Below are 12,050 nucleotides of genomic sequence, written 5' to 3' on the forward strand. Positions count from 1 at the left end.
AAAATATTATTATTTTATTAAAAGTTGTCTATGTTAGCGCTAGCCATATCATGTAAGTCGACCAGCATCCATGTTAGCAAAATTCGACTAAAATTAGCTGGAAGGACTGAATTGACATCAAGTCAAATTGTTTAGAGCTAAATTGGCATCAATAAAAAGTTTATGACTAAATTGATATTAATGTAAAAAGTTTAGGGCATTCTTGACACTTTCCCCGCTCGAGTTGCATTAAAATAAATAGGAAAGGCCCATGGCCTCCACGTTCATTTTGGATATTAAAATTACAAAAATAATAATAATTAAAAAACAAAGTTAGGTGTGAACTTAGCATAGATTCCTCCACATTTGTCTTTATGTTGAAATAATTTCCACGAAACACGACATTCGGAGAGAGTGTTAAAGTCCATCTTTGTATAATTGATTAGACGACAAGACAATTTGATCACGCCTTAAAATGGCAATGGACGATAAACTTTCTGTTTAGAGATGAATTTCATTGGTGGGTCCTATAGAAAATATTCAACACGCATTTCGAGAAAAGGAGGACTTTCAGGTGGTTATTAAGATTTTTGTGTGACATGTAAAGTTTTGCTGGCCATAAATTACAAGATTGCCATAATTGGAAGGGAAAAACATTTAAAAAATCTGAAATGAGCCTATTTTCTCATGAGAGTGTCACTAGCCAATGAGGTGGAGACTTATTGGAAACTAAATTGATCATTTCGAAATCTTATTTAAAACAGGGTGTACTCGGAGAACTTATTAATTTGGCGCACAAGCACTTTCCAATTAGCAACCTGACGTAATTTTTCTTTTTCTTTTTTTAATCTTTTTCTTTTTTTGAAGAAGAGGATAGTGATTTACTAGGTCCTTTGGTCTTAAATAAGATATGTGTTTTTCAACGAGGATATTATGGACATATGAGCACGTTGAACACTTCCTTCTTTCCCACTCTGATGAACAAGACAAATTTCTTTCCATGACTCCTCAAGAGAAAGTTTCCTGATTCGTTAGATTTAGTAAAAATCGTCACATCCTTTTAATAAAAAAATAAATAAATTAAGGAAAAAAAGAGAGAGACGATGACACAATCACATGTTTTATAGATATGAAAGAAAATCACACACAAAAGAAGTCAAAAGAAGAAAAATAAAATAATAAAACAAATTTCAACTTGAGAGAATGGTTGCTGAGATGTAGCTTGGTTTGACGATTTAAAAACCGTGTGTGATGAATCTTAGGACTTTTAGTTCCATCTAAGGTTTTTGTTTTTTTCTCTTTGGCCCATAGAAATACATCAACTGGGTCTCTTCACAAAATGGTTTTGGTGTCGAGGTTTGCTTTACTTAGGTCTCACTCTTTGACTTGATCACCCACAAGTTTATAAAACTCTAAAACTATGTGTCTATCTAACGTCTATTATGATGATTATTTACTTTTGGAAATTAGTATCATTGAATAAGTTGCTGTCATCATCCAAAAGGAAATTTGTGTGTTATGTTTCACCATGTTCAACCTAAGGCCCGAGTTTATATGTAAGTACATCGAACTGCATCATGTCAAAGAGGGAAGACTCCACGTCTCTATTTTCTAGAGAAAGACTACGTTGTTGCCGAGTTGCAGTATTAATGGTACGATCGGGTGTTGTAGTAAGCATTCATCATATGTTTATATGTTTATGTCACCCATTGCCTGCACAACGATAGTTCGCTCTTAATTGTTTAACTTCCCTGGTTCCTTTTTCTTTGTATGAATTATTTTTGCTTCTTCTCTTACCAATTTTCTTTCTTGCATGTACCAATCCGAGTCAAGAGATCATGTGAATTGGACTCACATGAATGAAGTCCATTCAGTATATTGTGTTTAACATGTCATTAATATTGCACAATTCAAAGCCTATATGGATAAATTACGGACTCTACTGATAATATGAAATAATACACGTCATGACGTTCCAAAGGGGACCATGTTCAACTTAAGGCCCAAGTTCATGCCAGTAAAAATCTAAATGTATGTCTATCAAGTTGAATCATGTCAAAGAGGGTAGACTCCATGCCTCTATTTTCTAGTGAAAGATTACGCAGAAACTGGGTTGCAATGTTAATCTACGACCAGGTGTTGCAATATGCACCCATCATATATTTAGGCCACCTACAAATTGACGTTGCTTGCACGGCAATAATTCGCTCTTCATTATTTGACTTCCTTGAGTCCTTTTTCTTTGTATGAATTATTTTTGCTTCTTCTCTTAGGGATTTTATTTCTCCCACATACTAATCCGAGTCGAGATCTTGTGAGTTGGACTCACATGAATGAAATTTATTCAGTAAATTGTGTTTAACATGCCATTAATATTGCACAATTTAAAGCCTCTATGGATAAAGGATAGATGCTACTGATGATATGAAATAATGCATGTCGTGACATTCCAAAGGGGCTTAATTTTCAAGGGGTTTATCAAGTAACTAAGTAGGCACAAATAGTTCCCCTCTAGGTAGCGCTTATGCTTGGTAAGGGCTCTTCCAAGCTTACCGATAGAATCATTGATTTATTCATTTTTACTATGCAAATTGGTTTCTCTGCAAAGTCGTTAGCGATCTATTATGTGTGGATTAAAGATCTAGCAATACGAGAGAGTTTGTTTTACAATCAAAGATTCAGGCTAAAGGCTAAGTCACGCTAAATACTTATTGCACGCCCTAAATTAGTATCTTTTTTCTTTTTTTTCTTTTATTATTATTATTTTTTTGTAAAAATAACGTATCATGCAATCTTTTTTAGCTTTTACTTTTATGTTTTCCTTGAAAATGAAATGTGCAGCTCTATATAATACAAAAAAAGGGGTGTTCATACAATCAAATTTAAAGAAAACAATAGTCAACCAAAACATAATAACGTTAATGTAAAATAATGTACGATAATGGATAAGTATGAGCCGTATTAGGAATTTATGGCCTCATTATTAAGCCCTGAGAAGGACCCCATGAGTTAGGGGTGTGCAAAGAACCAGCAACTGCCTAAATTGCCCAAAACTAAACTGAACCCACCCAAAATCGATGGTTCTCATAGGGACTAGTCTAGTTCCTAGATAGGAAATATCACAGGTACGTGATAAAATTGATAACCTTCCTTCAAACTAAACCAAAAGTACACAAACTTTACTGGAATTTAATGGACAACAAAGTCCAAGAACGTAAAGATGCAATGCCAAAATTTATTCGATGATGAGGCACCTAGAGACAACAGCAAAGATGCACGGCGAAATTTAATTGACAATGTGAATCTACAATCTACAACTAAGAAACAAGTTAGAATGTAATCAACAACGCGAATTTGGAAACTACAACTACAATGTAGCAATTGAAAGATAACATGTTTGTTTATTTGTTTGTTTGTCTATGGGGGAGGGTTCCAATGAGTACAATGTAGCTATTTAAAGCTTACTATAAACAATTACCAATGGAGATCACATATAGAGGTTATAAATGGTTACCGAATGATTACATTCACTACACTATCTTGATGATTTATTTAACTATACTATCTTGACAGCTGCTTTATTCCACTATGTGGATGGATACTTCTTTGATGGTTGCATATGAGATTATCGACTCCACTTTTTGTCGATTTCTCCAAGCCGTTGACTCATCAAGCCGTTCATTCTTCATGTTATTGAATTTTCAAGTTGTCAATAATTTTTTTTTTATAATAAATGAGCAAACTTTATTATTATTGACTAATTCTATCAGATGTCAATAATAAATATTTAGTTAGTACCATAAAAAATCTCAAACTAGTAAATTTGTGGTAAATTTATCTTCTGTTAGTTCCCATTATATTTTACCATCAAATTGTTGAGTTTAATGACAGGTGACGATTAACGAGTGTACCAGTTTTGGGTTTTATCCTATATTTGTCATAGGTGTACCAGATTTGTATTTTTGGTGATATTATTAAATTTAACAAAAAGTAATGAAGGGTAAATTTATCACAAATATACAAGTTGTGGATTTTTTGTGGTAAATTTATTACATGTGTACTGGTTTGAGATTTTTGATAGTCAAAAAATTAATTTTGGGTAATTTTGTTAACTGCACCAGTTTTATATTTTTCATGGTATTAATTAATAAAAAAAAAGTTGATCATTTTTTTTGGTGTGAATGGGACCAAACAAGATTTTATGGATTTAAACTAACTACCATGCATGTGTAAATCAACATACAAGCAAATGTATGTATATCAAAAGAGAGTTTCACGATTCATTGAATTTGGTAAAAGTCGTGACATCCTTCTCATAAAAAAATCAAGAAAAAAAGAGAGAGATGATGATACAATCGGGTGCTTTATGAAGGAAAATAACACACAAAAGAAGTTAAAAAAAAAAAAAAACAAAAAGAATAAAAGAAAGTCCAACTTGAGAGAATGGTTGTTGAGATGTAGCTTGGTTTGACGATTTAGAAACCGCGATGAAACTTAAGACTTTTAGTTCCATCTAAGTATTTTTTTTCTTTCTCCTTGGCCCATAGAAATAGGTCAACTGGGTCTCTTCACAGGTGGTTCAAAGTCGAGGTCTGCTTCGACTTGATCACCCCCAAGTTTATAAACCATAAGACCATAGACCATATGTGTCTATCTAATGTCTATTATGATTATCATTTACTTTTGGAAATTAGCATCATTAAATAAGTTGCTGTCATCATTGAGAAGGAAACTTGTGTGTTATGTTTCAACATGTTCAACTAAGGCTTGAGTTTATGCTGGTTAAAATCTAGATGCATGAATATTAAGTTGCATCATGTAAAAGAGGGCAGACTCCGCATCTCTAGTTTCTAGGGAAAGATTACGTTGTTGCCGGGTTGTAGTGTCAATGCTACGACCGGGTTTTGCTGTATTCATTCAACATATGTTTGTGTCACCTACAAATCGACGTAGTGTGTACAACAATAGTTTGCCCTTAGTTTTTAACTTCCTTGGTTCCTTTTTCTTTGTATGAATTATTTTTGCATCTTTCTTACCAATTTTCTTGCTCAAAGATTAATCCGATTCAAGGGATCATGTGAATTGGATTTACATGAACGAAAATTATTGAGTAAATTGTGTTTTAACATATGATTAACATTAACAATTTTTACCAAAAAAAAACATATGATTAACATTGCACAATCTAATATGAAATAATGCATGTTGTGACATTCCAAAGGGGCTTAATTTTCGAGGGGTTTGTCAAGTAACCAAGTGGGCACAAATAGTTCCTCTCGAGGTGGTGCTTAGTATGCAAATTGCTTTTCTTCAAAGTTTCTAGTAATCTATTATGTGTAGATTAAAGATCTAGTAATATGAGGGAGTTTGTTTTACAACCAAAGATTCAGGTTGTAGACTTAATTACGCCAAATACTTATTGAATACCCTAAATTAGTATCTTTTCCTCTCTCTCTCTCTCTCTTCAACTTTTGCTAAAAATAATGTATCATGCAATCTTTTTTATCTTTTACTTTTATATTTTCCTAAAAAATTGAAATGTGCCACTCTATATAATCAAACAAAAGGTGTTTATACAATCAAATTTAAACAAAATAAAGTCAAACAAATCATAATAACGTCAACGAACGTAAGATAAAGTATGATAAAGGATAAACACGAGTTGTATCAGGAATTTATGGCCTTATTATTAAGCCCAGGGAAGGACCCCGTGAGTAATGCATAAAATTAAACATGCCATTGACCTAGCTATTGAATTCGATTTCTTAGACTAGATGAACCCAAAAAAAATAAGTTTTTGAACCAAATAAAAACTAGGGTAAGCATGAATTAACCAAATCCTAAAAATGTGATTCTTAACTAAATGCAACTCTTCAACCAAAAAAATAAAATAAATGCAACTCTATTTTTTTTTATTGTTGATTTTTCCCACATAATAACAATGAGTTAAATATAAATCGAGACTACATGTGATGCCCCTAAAACTGAACACAATGTTGGAAATTGAACTAAATTGGCCACCAACTTATGGAAAAGTGAAGGAAACGTGACCGGACACGTAATGCCCCTAAAGTGTTCCATTCGGGCCACAAAAGATCATCACGAAACTCCCCGAAAATTACACGAAAATGACTAATGATTAACCCGACATAAAGAAAACGAAAATTGTATATACCCCACGATGCCTACAGGCTCCGTCGATGGCAATTGGATTGGAAAGTCTTTTTCCTTTAGATGAAGAAGAGGACTGAAAGGAAGAATACAAATTACAGCAATCTGCAGAAAAGGACTTGAACGTTATACCAAATCAACGCCCTAGGTTGAATTAAAATTGAAAGGCGCAAACATCGGCACAGGTGCAGAGATGCGATACCTGTGAGGAGGTGAGTGGCTTCGAGATTGTCCCTATCGTCCTCTCCACCATCTGTTGGAGTGTAATTTATACTCTCTACCGACAGGGAAGGCACAGGAGTCCCGCTTGTTAAATCCTTTGCTGGATGTAACCCTAGTTTAAGGATGAATCAGGGTAAAAACCTTGTATTTCGAATTGCTCTTTCTCATTTTTACTCTCTATGTTTTTGTGTTTGTGTGCCAAATCCTAACACCATCGATATTGCTCAATGCCGCGAAGGCTCCCACGAGACGAGTTGCATGAATTGAGAAGGGATCTGATGCTGTTTTGGAGCATCTCCTTCCCTAACACAAGAAGACCGACATGTGAAGAGAAGAGGAAGGGCACGGACTTGCAATCAAAGAAAAAGAGAACTCCAAGTCTATGATTTAGGGCATAAACCTTTGATTCGCGGCAAAGAAATGATTGGGCCAACAGTTGAGGGTTCAAAAACGAATAGGGCAAACAAACGATTTGGGGCAAGGCGGAACCATGCTGTTTCGGATTAGTAAATGACTAAATTGGCGTTCTTTTGCAAATCATTTCTTTGAGAGTTAAATAAGACGTCTATTCAAATTTTATTAGATCAAGCGACAAATTGATTAATTGACTCGTTATTGTATTGATAAAGGGTGGCCAAATCAGCAATCAACATATCAAATATCGTTTTTATAAAATTCATAATGGAATTGTCCCTTCATCTCTATCCAATTACACATTAATTAGGTGGTAAATCAGTATACCAGATAAAAGCATTTTTTGACAAAGATAAAAGAAATAATCTCTAAGTCTTAAGAACTCGTTTGTCCCTCCTTCTATGCACTAGCCTATAAATCAACTAATGCGTTCAATGGTTGGTTGGTCATCTTAGTTATTAAACATGGAAAATTCAGAGATTTCAAACCTCTAGGAAAATGCTGGTTATTGACTCATTCAAAAATGTGGTTTCTTGAAAATAGGTATGATAACACCCCTGTCTAATCCCAATTGTCGTCAAACTTCTCCGACAAACAGTGTTATGTTTAACTTTGGATATAGATGGCCGTTTTGCCTCCTAGGCGGTAACGTTGGTCTTGCCAGATTGTAAACGTTAATACCTAATAGGAATATTTATATTGGGTGGAACTAGCCTTACATCTTCAACATTTGGAAAATGACTAGTCTATTGACCAGTTTGATTTGCCAAATTATTGTCATTAATTTGATTATTTCAACCAACATCAGCCTGATTATTCTCATCATTATAACCTTGATTAGAAGATTCAGGCCTTTACATTATTCTTATAAGGATTGACTACTTTGACTAACATTGTTCACATCAATAAATAATGACAGATTGTGAAAGTACTTTATTACCATTGGATTAGATAATGGTAGTTGATTGAATGATCCTAGCCTCAAGAAAATATCATTCATGGCATTGATGATGATTGGCTTGATCCCATCTTATATGTGACTCACAATATAATTGGCTATATTGTTTCCCTACTCTTCAACAATCTCTTCATGGTGGCCAACATATGATGATTTGGCACAACTTTTTTTAATTGTTCTTTAGTGAAACGTTGAGAAAGGTCTGCCACCTTGCGTTGGCCTTCTTTTGCCTCTTAGCTAACGGCTGAAGATTTAAGATGCACAGCCTGTCACTACCAGTAGGATTGTTACCTACGTCATTGTCAAGCTCTCGATAATTCATTGTTCTTGGCATTGAATTTCCCTAAAGCGAACCACAAGTTGTCCCATAGGAGGTGCCAAACAAATGTTATATCGAAATTCGACTCTGTGACAAGATACATTTCACTGTAAGTTGTTCTTTGGTTTTCTTTTATTAAGAAGATAGGTTTTGTGGCGATTCCAAATAGGAAATATTCATAGGTACACAATAAAACTAATAACTTTGCTTCAAACTAAACCAAGAGTATGCAAACTTTGCTAGAATTTAATAGATGACAAAGCCTAAGAACATAAAGATTCAATGCCAAGATTTAATTGATGACGAGGCACCCAAAGACAACAACAAAGATAAACGTCGAAATTTAATCGACAATGTGAATTTGGAATCTACAGCTAAGAAACACGCTGGAATATAATTAAAGACGTGAATCTAAAAACTATAACTACAATGTAGCAATGGAAAGATAACATGTTTATTTGTTTGGGTGCAGGGTGAGGGTCTTCGAAGAGTAGGGTGCGGCTATTTAAAACTTACTATCAACCGTTACCAACGGAGGTTACAAGCAGAGATTATAAATAGTTATCGAATGGTTACATTGACAACACAATCTGAACGATCTAATGATTTTTTTACTGTGCTATCTTGACAGTTGTTTTATTCTACTACATTGATGGTTGCATCTGAGATTGTTTACTCAAGTTTTTGTCAATTCCTTTATTTGTCGATTCATCAAGTTGTTTTTGTTTGTTTTTTTTTGGTAAGGAACGATTCATCAAGTTGTTCATTCTTCAAGTTATCGATTTTTTAAGTTGTCAATAATTTTGCTTATAAATGACTAAAACCTGTTGTTAGCTACTAAGTCTATCACATGTCACTAATAAATAAAAGTCAGGTAAACGGGACCAAACAAGACCTCATGGACAGCCACATGTGACCATGGAACACCTCATATATGTTGGAGGGAGAGGGGCCAATGCATGCTCCTCCATTTGAGAGCGTGTAGGCGGCCACCAAAACTCTCTCGTGGGCCGAAATTAAGGGCCTCTCTCATGGGCTGGGCGCTAGATGGGCTTCAAAATGAGGGCCGTTCTTTGTGGTTAATTGGTATGACACATTTAATGTGTTTGTGAAGTATAAAATGATCACTGACCAAAAAAAAAAGTATAAAATGATCCGCGAGCCTTGTTTCCCTTTTTTTATTATTAAATTTTTCTTATTTGTTATATTTATTTTAACTTTTATATTTTTTTTTTTGTTATCTGTGAATTGGACTATCCACACCATAGTGAAAATTTTGAAATCATAATGTGCCTAATCATGATGAGATGTACCAAGCAATGTGATACTAAATTTTACAAGGTCAAAATTTCTTGAATTAGGGGGTCAACTTATGTGATAAATTAGATCCCTAATTTTGATCAAATGCAATGGAGACCCATATTTGAAAATTTATGTTTCAACAATGCACTTTTCACTTCTTTTCCTTTTTTTTTTCTTTTTTTGCTTCATACTCGTAGTAATTTAACCTAGACATTTGATCACAAATTTACGAGCAGCTCAATAATCATTAGTTTTGTAGTTCTTGTTTCTTTTCAAATGGTCTGTTACAAACTATGTAGGTCTCATATAATTGATATTGAATAACCCCAACTTGAGTCATTACTCTCTTGTAGAGACGAACTTTCACATGGATAAGCTGCGAGTGATCTTGAGAGTACTAACAAGGTTTGGGAGGAATTTGCAAGGCATCATCACTTCCTTTTAGCATCTCCACAACTTGGGTCATACATGGTTGAGCTTTTGGATCAATCTGAATACACCATAAGCCTTCTCGGTGATTACTTCATCCTCTTCATTTGTCATCTTGTGTAGCCCAAGCTCTTTTCGAAGCCCCAGGCGTTAGTGGACCCAATGAGGGAAGTACGTTTTGCTTGTATGATCTACTGCGACTTCAATTTTTTTCCTCTTGTAGCTATAGACATCCAATTTGTGAGAAACCCCTCCGATATTCCTCATGAATAGCTCCGGAGCAATGTGTCCGGGGGTACCTCGAGCACCTAACATTGACACAATGCTCTCTTGTCTTGGGCATATCTTAGGAAGACCAAAGTTGGAAATCTTAGGACAATAGTTTGCGTCAAGAAGAATATTGTGAGGCTTTATGTCAAAGTGCAAGATCCTCGTGTTGCAACCTCTATGCAAGTACTCTAGCCCGTGAGCTATGTGAAGGGAAATCAGGTACAATGTGTCCCGGCTGAATAGTTGATCTAACTCTAGTGTGTTACTCTTGTTAAATATAGACTTTTTGAGGGATCCATTAGGGCATGAACTCATAAACCAAAGCTCTTTTGCTTCCTTCGAAATGGAATCCCAGGAGGTTGACAACATTGACATGAGAAATCATTCTTATGCTCGCAACTTCATTGAAAAATTCTTCAGCATTGCCTTTAAGCTTCTTTAGAAGCTTGACTGCCACAAGCTGACCATTTTCAAGCTTGCCTTTGTACACATAACCATAGCCTACCTGGCCTAACTTTTCTTCAAAAGAGATGGTCATCCTCTTAATGTTGTTGTAGGTGTATCTACTCGAAGAGACCAGTCCCTCAATTTTTCGCCATCGAAATGTTCACTCATTTGCTTGATCAAAGCCATAATTCTTCTGATCAATGGTTTCTTCTTTAAAAAAAGCATTAAAATAAGGGTGATGCCAATTCCAGCTCCTAATGCTGCTATTCTTGAAAAAACATGGAACATTTCAAAACAGCAATCTCACTTCATCACTTTATTGAGGCTTCTAAGTTGCGAATCTTTATAGAAAATAGACAACGAAAAACACAATTTAACGGATTACCTATTAAGGCTTTTGTCCCTTAAATGTCACGTTTCCATGCCAGGACACAAATGCTTATCAAATAAACCCTGAATGAAGTTGCGATGAAACTAGTAAAAGAGTGCTTCCTATAGTGCGATAGATCATGCGTATATCTTGAATGGAAGCATGTGCTCATGCGTGGATCCACCCTGAAAGAACTGTTTTATATGCAGAGTTCAAATCTATCAATGTTATTTTTTTCAACTGCACGTGTGGTCAGATTTTGGCATCACTAATGGAGGTGGAAGCTTTTTTCTGTTTGGTTGCGAGCACAACAAAATTCCGCAAAGAAAGTCAAGTCGCTTTAATATGACATATCCAAATTTTATTGTGAATTTGCTGCATCTTCACTCAATACATTAAAACCATTGGATCTTGTGGGGCGCAGATGGCAACCTCAAGATCAAACAATCAAGGTAGAGAAGGTTGAGGTGAAGTTCTAATTTACATCTTCTCTCCACATATAGAAATGAAAGATCAAGCAAAGCAGTAGATATGAAATCTCAATCAAGAAGCAAAAGCAGAAAACTAAATCCCCCAGGCACTTACCATCATTGCAGCTATAAGAATGAGGAGCATATTGGCAAAGACAAATAGAACACTTGTTGCATTAATTGCAGTCGAAATTGCCATTTACGTATACAGGTATGTTAACTGTAGAGTAGCAAGAGCTGACAGCAGAATAGTAATCCATTTCTTGCAATGCTTCCTTGGAAGAAAAAGCAAAGGAATGGTGGGTGAAATTGCTAGCATAGTTCACTAAATATATAAAAACTTGTTGGCTATGAGGATGCAATTATAGTAGAAGAAGAAATTGGCATTAGTGGAACTGAGATTGAAAGCCCATCTTTCGAGGCTGATATTACGCGCAGGAGCATCACTCGATTCCTGGTACATGGGGGCATTCAATAGGAGGAATGAATTGTGCGCATAGAAGATATCCTTGATATTAAATCCCCTTGTCCAAGAAAGTCAAGACACGGTATATCTCTTTGCAAGTAATCTCGAAATTCGGATTGCCACTATAGGGCTCTTGTTCGCCAGAAATCTTGAAAGGGTAGCTGATGTTCGGCTGATATATGCAATTCTGAGGCATATTAGCCTCGTGTTGTGCATCATCCGATAAAGCCAGA

The 12,050-nt window shown here is 35.2% G+C and overlaps 1 pseudogene; it reads right to left on the bottom strand.

Moving 5' to 3' along the window:
- Positions 1–9,762: 9,762 nt before the first annotated feature.
- On the bottom strand, positions 9,763–11,550 carry LOC120290476 (annotated as a pseudogene).
- Positions 11,551–12,050: the final 500 nt, after the last annotated feature.

This window comes from Eucalyptus grandis, chromosome 2, assembly GCF_016545825.1.
Source record: "Eucalyptus grandis isolate ANBG69807.140 chromosome 2, ASM1654582v1, whole genome shotgun sequence".
Lineage (NCBI taxonomy): Eukaryota > Viridiplantae > Streptophyta > Magnoliopsida > Myrtales > Myrtaceae > Eucalyptus > Eucalyptus grandis.